Consider the following 11,159-nt stretch of genomic DNA (forward strand, 5'->3'; position numbering starts at 1 on the left):
ATGAACACTGCTTCATCACTTCTTGGATCAAACTTACCCAAATTATCCTTGCCATTGTTGTGAACATAACAAGTACATCCAAAACATTAGTGAGAGATATTTGGTTTCCTACCTTTGATGAGTTCTATATGGAGTTTTATTCAAGATGGATCGTACTTTAGTTCTGTTATATTATAGCATGCAGTACTTACTGCCTCGGCCCAAAAACTTCTAGGTAAGCCACTTTGTAGAAGCATGGTTCGAGACATGTCTTCTAAAGTACGATTCATCCTTTCTACAACTCCATTCTGTTGTGGTGTTCTTGGTGCAGAGAAATTATGATCAATTCCATTGTCATTGCAAATTTTTCGAAATCTGTATTTTCAAACTCAGTGCCATGATCAGTACGGACAGACAGCAATTTACAATTTGTTTGATTTTGAACTTTTCGAATATGAACAAGAAAAACATCAAATGTTTCATCTTTCCCACCAATGAATAATGTCCAAACAAATCTAGAGAAATCATCAACAAGTACCAACACATATTTGCTACCACCTCTACTCCTTACACGCATTGGGCCACAAAGATCCATGTGAATTAGTTCCAAGGGTTTAGAGGTGCTAACAAATGTCTTTGACTTAAAAGATGATCGAACATGTTTGCATCTAGCACATGCATTACAAATTGTTTCCCAATCAAAGTTTATGGATGGTAAACCATCTACTAAATCCATTTTTCTCAATTTGTTAAGCAGTCTAGAGCTAACATGTCCAAGTCTTTTATGCCAAAGTAGTGGATTATCTTGTAGGGCACTCATGCATTAGGTAAGGTATCTAGACAGATTATATAGACATTGTTTAATCTTTTACCTTCCAAAATTACTTCCCTAGTTTTCATATTCAAGATTTGGCACAAATTTGCCTGAAATTCAACAACATTACCTTTATCACACAGTTGTGATATACTTAACAATTGTGTTTCAGTCCATTTACCAACATAACATTCTCGATGGAGTGTGTTAGAGACTTGCCGACATTGCCTATTCCAATGATCTCTCCCTTTTTGTTGTCGCCAAATGTAACACACCCTCCATTGTGGGCTACTAGTGAGAGGAATTGTGTTTTGTCACCAGTCATATGTCTTGAGCAACCACTGTCGAGATACCATAGGTTGCTTCCTCTCACGTTTACCTGCACAAGAATCACTTGTTAGTTTTAGGAACCCATACTTGTTTGGGTCCCTTTTTCTTACGTTGAGCATCTAGAATGTCTTTTCTAACCCAGATTTGAGTGACATGTTTAATGTTCTTTGCAATTCGATTTTTCTTTTTGTTACAGTCCTCAATTAGGTGCCATTATTTCCACAAAAATTGCAAATAAGATATTCAGGAAGGCCAACATATTTTCTTTTTCGAAAGTCTCTTTCGAAGGGTCTGGCACTGAGCCTGGCACTGAGTCGCTGGTCAGAATATCCTAATCCTGTTTTGTTTGTTGTTTGTGGTGCAAGTTAGGTAATTTAGAGCATTCTTCCCATTGGTCCATTTTTCGTGCATCTTTCGAGCAATAGAAAGTTGTGATTCCAAATATTCAACTGAGGTGTTCAAATCACTACTTCTTTTTCGGGAAATCTCTAAGTCCTTTTTAACCTTATCCAGTTCTTCTTTTATTTTCTCATCACTAGGTAGCGTAAGTGGGACAATTTCAGATTGTTGTCTTGATTTTTTAAGTTCATTCAACTCGTGATTTAAATTTTCAATTTGTTCCTCAAGACTAGACTTTTCAGCTTGGAACTCAGTGACTGGCACTGAGTTGTTTACGAGATTATCAACTAGAGTCTTTTCTTGTTTTAGTGTGTTTATCTCTAAGTCTTTCTCGTCAATCCTTTTTTAGAGTTTTGTTTTCTTTCAGCAATTCCTTATATTCTGTTTCTAATCCAATTTTTAGCCTGGTCAAATTTTTTATTTCCTTTTTCATGTTATCAAAATTATCATTCATGTTTTGACAATCATCAATTACGTTTTCAAGCAATATGACAAGCTTACTTTTGGAAAGAAGATGAATTGAAGGTTTTAAAGAAGTTAGACTTACCTCACTGTCTTCTTCCTCTTCAAGAGGGTTCGAACTTTTAGCCATCAAGCATAGATGTGAGTCGTCATGGCTCAGTGCCGTCTTCAGAGTGGCTGTACAGCATTCAGACATAATTTTGCTTCGTGGCTCTGAGCGTGGCACTGATCTTCGTCAGAATCCGAGTCTCCCCAGACTGCTGCGATCATGGCTTTCTTGTACTCCTTCTTAGACTGCTCTCGTTTTTCTCTAGGCTTTTCTTCATCCCACAGAGGGCATTCTTTAATCCTGTGATCATACTCACCACACTTGAAACAACCAGAGTTAGTAGCACTTTTCTTAGGGTTAAAAGTAGTGCCTTTACCTTTGGAGTTTCCACCTCTCCTGAAGTTGTTATTCCTATTCTTTTTCAAAATTTTTTGAAATTTTCTAGTTAGAAAAGCTAGTTCTTCATCACTATCACTATCATCCGTTTCTACTTCAGTTTTTAAGGCCAACCCTTATTCTTTGGTTCACTTGATTTAGAGTCTAAAACAAGTTCGTGAGTCATTAAGGAACCAATGAGTTGTTCTAGTGAGAGTTTTGATAAATCCTTAGCCTCTTGAATAGCAGTTATTTTAGGAAGCCATTTATTAGTCAAACTTCTTAACACTTTTCTAACTAAATCTTCAGAAGAATAGATTTTTCCTAAAGATCTTAGTTCATTAGTTATTAGTGTAAATCTGGTAAACATATCTTTAATAGATTCTCCTTATTCATTGTGAACAGTTCATATTGTTGGACTAGTAAATCTATCCTAGTTTTTTACCTCGTTTGTACCTTCATGTGCCAATTCCAGTGTGTCCCAGATTTCCTTTGCTGTAGTGCATGCTGAGATCCTTGAATATTCATCAGGTCCAATTCCAGATTGGAGAATACTCATAGCTTTGTAGTTCTTTTCGGCTTTTCCATAGTCAACAGAATTGTATTGATCTTCCTCCTTATCGATCAGCTTTCCTTCAGCATCTTTGACTTGAATAGGTAGAGGCCCAGTCTTTATGATTCTCCAGCATTCAAAATCCGAACCTTGAATGTAGATCCTCATCCTAGTCTTCCACCATCCATAGTCCTTCCCGTTGAAAACTGGACACTTGGAATACCTGTCACGATAGTCGTCTTGTGTGTTCATGGTTTCTATTCTCTAGATGTGAGTCTTACGAGAATAGCCTGCTCTGATACCACTTGTTGGAACCCAAGGGAACACTCAAGAAGGGGGGGTTGAATTGAGTGGTGAAATCTAATCGATTTTCGCAAAAATCCTTTCAGCTCAGTGCCAGGCTCTGAGCTGAACACTCGAAAATTGCTAATTTGCGTTTTTGCGAATAATAAACTTAAAAGATATTAGATTTGACACAAAATATAACGTGGTTCAATCTCACCTCTGAGATCTACGTCCACAAGAAACAAAAACTCTTTTATTTCTTTGAATCCTAAATATCAAACTCTTGATACAATAAGATTCCCCTCACTACTAACCCTAGTAATGACTCCCAACACTTAACTCTAAGTGTTGACACTCTCTATAATGTAAAAGTTACAGAAAAAACGATCCTCAAAGATGTGCTTCTTAGTCAAGCAAATAGAGGACAATTACACTTGTGAAATAGTAACTTAAACCTAACCGCTCAGTGCTATGCTCAGTGCCAAGGAAATAGTTTTCAGCTTTTTAATTAGACTCGATTTTTCTCTCTGAAAACGTGAGATTTAAAAGTGAATTCTGATTCCCTTTTATAGACTTGTTAGGACGAAAATCACTTAAAAATATCTTTATCTTTTAATCCTTGATTTAAGGGATAAACTTTATCTTTTTCTATCTTTATCTTTTAAACAAACAAAGATAAGTTTTCCATCTAGATTTCTTTTTCAACTCAAAGTCTGTTTATATCTAAAAATTATTTTTCCAAATCCTTTTTAGAAGATCAGAAAACATGTTTAATAAACCTTGTTTTATAAAAATCTTTTTATTAAAAACACGGTTTTTATTCAAAACGATTTTTATCAAAATCTTTTTCAAAAATTCTTTTATATAAAACACGTTTATAAAATCTTTTATCAAAACTTGTTTTTATCAGAATCTTTTCAATAAATCTTTTATAACACTTGTTTTTATTAAAATCTTTTATACACGCAATTTTTAGAAAATCTTTTTCTTTAAAAACTCGTTTTCCTAATCCCTTTTGACTTCTGATTTTGAAAATTATTTCCTTTTTATATAGAAATATAATTTTAATATAATTATTTACTTTCTTAACTCAAAGAAGATAATAATTATATTAACTTTATATTTCTATATTGAGCACATTGCATATTACTAAGCATATTACATTTTAATCTAAAGTTACTATTCTAAGAAATTATAAACTCGAACTTCATTCTTGATTCTTCTTTTCTTCAAAGTCTTCGTTTATCAATTTCTTTCTTCTTCATGCATCTGTTGCAACTGTTACATACTTTCATGCTATAACATATTATATTAATTTTCATCATCAAAACATAACATGTGCATAAAACATAACATGTACATGCACAACAAAGATGTTTTGTTCAAAAAAAATATGTCACACCATGACTATGATAAGAGGCTACATATAAAAAAACAATAAAATCAATAACAACTCAATTTTTAGTCCCAAAGTGGTCTAAGGTGGGCTAATATGAATCATCATAACAAATCATATCCACGACCAATCACTAGTAGAAAAATGAAGAAGGGTTGCGCTGAAAATGGCCTATAGGGCTGCGCTTTTTGACAGCAGTCCTTTCAATAGCAGCCCTTCACTTTTCAAGTAGGGCTGCGCTTTAAAAGCCAGCCCTTCTAAGCTTTGAAGGGTTGCGCCTTCTTAACTAGCGCAACCCTTCTAAGCTAGAAGGGATGCGCTTTTTCAGCAAGTGCAGCCCTTCTAAGCTTGAAGGGCTGCTGGCTCCAGGAGCCCTGCTACTATGAAAGGCTGCGCTAGTTGGAACTAGCGCAGCCCTTCTAGCTTAGAAGGGCTGCGCTAGTTTTCAAAAAGCGCAACCTTTCTTAGAAGAAGGGTTGCGCTTTTTGAAAACTAGCGCAGCCCTTCACTAATTTTTTTTTTTTTTTTTGTAAAATTAATACAGCTTTTCTTGCCCCTGCTCCTGCACACAGCACCCACACCCTCTACCACTGCCCACCCTCCCAACCCACCCCCACTGCCCACCCCCACACCCTCTGCCACTGCCCACCCTCCCAGCCGACCCCTCTGCCACACCCCCACACACTCACTGCCCCCCTCCCAGCCCCTAGCCCCCACTGCTCCCCTCCCAGTCCCTTTCCCACACTGCCCCCCCTCCCAGCCCCACCCCCGTTGCCCCCGCCCTCCCAGCACCCACCCCCACTGCCCCCAGCCCACCCCCCTGCCCACACTCTGCCACACCCATGCCACACCCCTGCCACCAGCCCTGCACCCCCAATCCCCAGCCCACCCAGCAGCCCCCACCACCCCACCCCCACCCAAAACCTCCCTTGGACAAAAAAAAAATTGCAAATTGCAATACAATAATATATGACAAGTTGAGAAAGGTAATAATTAACTTCAAATATATTTAATAATGTAAAAAGTGTACATATAATTGATAGAAACTAGTACATTCGAGCTAAAATGTCATCTTATGCAATCATCGGTAATGTGGGACGCCAACTTATCCCGAACTTCATCTTTTTCTTTTTTGGTGAAGTTGCTCAAACGTGGTGTGGAATTCGCATAAACCTTGCAAAACAACCAAGGAATAAACACATATATAGGAATTCAATCATTTTACCGTAGTTAGTACTTCTAAAAATGACATATACCTTCCCGAAATTCAATCAAAATCAAATGCAAGCCTAAAAGTCTACACACTAGTTATAATATATCTCATATAATCATGTTCAAAGAAAATTTGGGGTTAAATGACTTGATAAGTACATTTTGGGAGCGAAAAGGCCAAAATAGGCCGGAAATGGCCTTTTCGTTCCCGAAATGCAACCAACAACAAATGCAAGCCTAAGAATCTACATACTAGTTATATTATGCCTCATATAATCATGTTCAAAGAGAATTTGGGGTTAAATCACTTCATAAGTACATTTTGGGAGCGAAAAGGCCAAAATAGGCCGGAAATGGCCTTTTCTTTCCCGAAATGCAACCAACAACATATGCAAGCCTAAGAATCTACATACTAGTTATATTATACCTCACATAATCATGTTTAAAGAAAATTTGGGGTTAAATCACTTGATAAGTATATTTTGGGAGCGAAAAGGCCAAAATAGGCCGGAAATGGCCATTTCGTTCCCGAAATGCAACCAACAACATATGCAAGCCTAAGAATCTACATACTAGTTATATTATGCCTCATATAATCATGTTCAAAGAAAATTTGGGATTAAATCACTTGATAAGTACATTTTGGGAGCGAAAAGGCCAAAATAGGCCAAAATAGGCCGGAAATGGCCTTTTCGTTCCCAAAATGCAACCAACAACAAATTAAAGCCTAAGAATCTACACGCTAGTTATATTATGCCTCATATAATCATGTTCAAAGAGAATTTGGGGTTAAATGACTCGATAAGTACGATTGGGAGCGAAAAGGCCAAAATAGTTACAAATTGGAGAAATTACACACCTGAGTTTATGTCTCATGATTTATTGACCTTCCGCCATTTCTTAGGATCCTCAAGTACATGTATCTCTTCCGTGTGATCTACACGCATATAATGCTCCGACATATTCACATCATCTTCCACACTAATTTGAGGATAGGTAAAAGGGGGGAGCATTATCAACATCACCAATACCGAGGATACTCCTTTTACCAGGTACAACAATTGACCACTTATGATCAGCAGGATCAGTTACAAAAAATACTTGCTTGACTTGTGATGCAATTACAAATGGCTCCTCAGTTTCACGTAGACGACTAAGATCAAGAAGAGTGAATCCGCAAGGATCATCGTTTCTTACACAACTTCGATTATCGTCAACCCACTTGCAACACAAGAGGCAAATATTAAAAGTACAGTAGTCCAGCTCCCATATTTCTTGTATTCCCCATAATCGTTGCTTTCAGCATGTACAAGCGACTTATCTTTCGAGCTTGCATATTGTGTAGACGACGCCACAAGTGAAACACCACTATTTTGTTGCGATCTTGACTTCAGATCTTGACGTTCAGTACAAAACGTATACCCATTAATATCATAACCCTCATAAGAGCGTACAGTTTCACGAGGACCAAATGCTAACCACTTGACTGTTTCAGAAACACTTTCATCCAAATTATTGAGTACTCGTTTATGAAACCAATCAATGAAAGTCTTGTTATGCATTTGCGTCAATGCCCTCACTCCTTTTCCAGGATCGCTAACGCGTAATTCCTCCATATGTTCACTTAAATAAGGATGGACATCTGGTACGTGATGCAATACAAATAAGTGAGCTTGTTTACGCTTTTCTACAGAAGGTGTGATCAATTTTGAACCAATTGTACCCTTGCCCTCAAGTCTGCCCTCGTGTCGGGATGTCGGAAGTCCAACAGGATCAACACTAGCAAAATACTCAGTCACAAAATTACTGATCTCTTCACCCACAATCCCTTGAATTATACTACCTTTTGGTTGTGCAGGATTCCGAACTTTATCCTTCACCCACAATCCCTTGAATTATACTACACATGACAATCGTGCGATTTCATACTCGATAACTTCAACTCACCATTTAAGGTAACAAAGCGCTTCATATTCGATGAGTAGCCAGTAGGGACCTTAATGTCATACAACGACTCGCAAAAAATCCGTTTCTCTGCATGCGACATCGTGTAGCAAGCTGGTGGCAAATAATTTTTCTCCGAATCCTTTACCTATTTACTTTTCTGAGTTTCATCATAAACCCTTTCCTCCCCTCTTTTCTTCCTCCTTCCGTCCCTTTTCTAAGCCCACAACTCTGGTCGAATCCTTTCTTTTTCCAAGTAAAGTCGTGACGCCTTAACATCTTTTGTCTTGCCCTGAATATTCGTAAGTGTCACGATAATAGCTTCACAAACATTCTTCTTTATGTGCATGACATCCAAACAATGTCTGACCTTTAGATCTTTCCAATATGGGAGTTTCCAAAAAATGGACTGTTTTTTCCATAATCTTGTAGGTCGATCAACCTCACTAGCAGGTTTACCAAAGATTGTTTCAATGCCCTTCACCTGATTATAAACTTCAGTACCAGTTAATGGTCTATGAGCAACTTCTTCTTCAACCGTCCCATCGAATGCCTTCTTCTTAAACCGATAGGGATGGTCGCGGCTGAGGAACCTTCGTGTGCGCATATACACATGTTTGCAGCTCTTAAGGTGTGTAGATTTCATGTCATTTAAACAAATCGGGCAAGGTTGTTTTCCTTTAGTCTTATACCCAGATAAGTTCCCATAAGCTGGATAATCGTTCATAGTACAAAAAAGCATGGCACGCAGAGTGAACATCTCATTAGCATACGCATCAAATACCAATACTCCTTCGTTCCACATCTTCTGTAAATCTTCAACAAGCGGCTGAAGGTATACATCTATTTCATTTCCAGGTGGCCCCGATATAAGAAGCGACAACATCATGTACTTGCGTTTCATGCACAACCAAGGAGGCAAGTTGTAAACCACTAAAACTACTGGTCATGTACTATGCTGCGAGCTGAGATTGCCAAAAGGGTTCATGCCATCCGTACATAATCTAAGCCTCTTATTCCTATCCTCATTACCAAATGACTTATGCACCCTGTTGATAGTTTTCCACTCAGGCGAATCAGCCGGATGCTTGAGCAGACAGTCTTTCTTCCTACGATCTGCATGCCACCTCAAATTCTTTGCATCTCCTTTAATTGAGAACATGCGCTTAAATCTAGGTATTATGGGTAGATACCACAACACCTTGGCTGGTGGTCCTTCACTACCTCCAGCTCCTTCACGCTTGTACCTCGACAGTCCAGGACACTCATGTAAATGCTCATACTCATTACGATAAAGCACACAATCGTTAGGACAAGCATGTATCCGCTCGTACTCTAAACCCAAAGGACACATCAGCTTCTTCGCATAATAGTACGACTTTGGCAGTTCATTTCCATCAGGGAGCATCTCAGCTAAAACTTCCAACAATGATGTGAAACTAGAGTCCGTCCAACCAGCGTTCGACTTAATATTGAACAGTGTTACCACCGCGGAAAGTTTGGTGTACTTTGTACAACCTGGATACAACGGCTTTTCAGCAGCCTGAGACATAGACTCAAAAATACAAGGTCGTCTACACGACTGATCTTCAACCTCGTGTATCATCTCGACTACCCGATCCCTATCGTCATCTCCAGATTCATTATCCAAATTCTCATCGCCTAACTCATCATCATCCTTCTTTTTTTCACATTCATAATTCTTTACTCCAGAGCTTCCCATAGACCTTCCCTGCTCACCATGCCAAACCCATACGTGGTATTGAGGCCTAAACCCACGGCGAAAGACATGCTCCCTAACCACATGTATATAACTAACTTTGCTCACATTTCTACAATCCAAACAAGGACAATAAAAGTCGACTGCTCCAGAGGATGTTTGATATTCTAATGCACTTCTACAGAATTTCGAGACCCCATTCACAAACTCAATCGATTCACGACTACCATACATCCAAGTACGATCCATCTCATTCTAGAACCCCACCTCTAACAATTAAACACAACATTCATTATAATGCATCAATCATTATTAAAGTACACACACTCACATATTCAAATCACACACGTATACAGCAAGCTAAGATAGTGACATGTTCGATTGTATGCATGCAGTCAAAGGTCCTTATCACTCCAACCTAACCCATCCTTGGACGTCTATCTCACTAGTGAATATATGCCAACTTTTCAATTCTAAGGAAAATCGGCAGCATTTCCCTACAGTTCTCCAAGTACACAATGTAGATAATTGCTTATCTACATATGTACCTAGAGAACAATGTAGAGAAACGATAAGCCAAGATTTTCCTCAGAATTGAAAAGACGACACATATTCACCACCTAAATGAGATCAAACGTCCAAGAACAGTCCCAAACCGGGGACTATTCAAGACTTACTCCTAATGAGTAAGTCTTGAACGGGTATCTAGGCATATATGATGATGATTCAAACAACTTGTAGATTTCATATATAGCTAAGTCACATTGCGTTTTCATACAATCTCATATCAACAAATATATATACATTATAAAAAATACATATTTACATTCAATAAATTATCAACTTTGTCTACATGTTAAAGTAGTTACCTCTTCGCACCAACGACGAACAATGAAGAGAAAAGAGATACTTGGAACTTTACTTGCCTTCCTTAGCCTCTTCTTCCTACAATTGACAAAACCCACATTGCACATTAACCATTTAATTCAATTAAGAAAAACAAAAGTAACTTAAAAACAAAATTAATTCATACCTAATTAACCACTCAAATGGTGGAGAAGAGAAGAAAAGAGAAGAAAAGAGAAGAGAAGAGATGGGTAATGGTGCGCAAGGTGGTGGGCACAATGTGGTGGGTGCTGCGCAAGGTGGTGGTGCGCAATGTGGTGGTGCGCAAATGTGGTGGTGCGCAAATACCACTCGAATTAATTGGTGGTGGTGGAGCAAAGTGTTGGCAGCAGTAGTGGTGGTGGTGGTGCTCGAATTAGGGCAGCAGTAGTGGTGGTGCTGGTGGTGCACTCGAATTAGGGCATAGTAGTGTGGTGGTGGTGGTGCAACACTCGAATTAGGGCAGCAGTAGTGGTGGGTGCTGTTTTTTCGCTCGTAATTCTCTAAGGGAGGGAATGATCACTCGAAATAGAATGCTCTACTATACATGCACGCAATTATTCAAGCAAAAAAAAAAATTTAACGAAGGGCTGCGCTTGTAACAAAAAGCGCAGCCCTACATAACAGAAGGGCTGCGCTTTTTTTACAAGCGCAGCCCTACTAACTCAGAAGGGTTGCTCTTTTTTAAAAAGCGCAGCCCTTCACTCAGAATGGTTGCGCTTGTAGAAAAGCGCAGCCCTTCAGAGTGTGAGAAGG

The sequence above is a fragment of the Beta vulgaris genome, chromosome 6, assembly GCF_026745355.1.
Source record: "Beta vulgaris subsp. vulgaris cultivar EL10 chromosome 6, EL10.2, whole genome shotgun sequence".
In the NCBI taxonomy this organism is placed as follows: Eukaryota; Viridiplantae; Streptophyta; class Magnoliopsida; order Caryophyllales; family Amaranthaceae; genus Beta; species Beta vulgaris.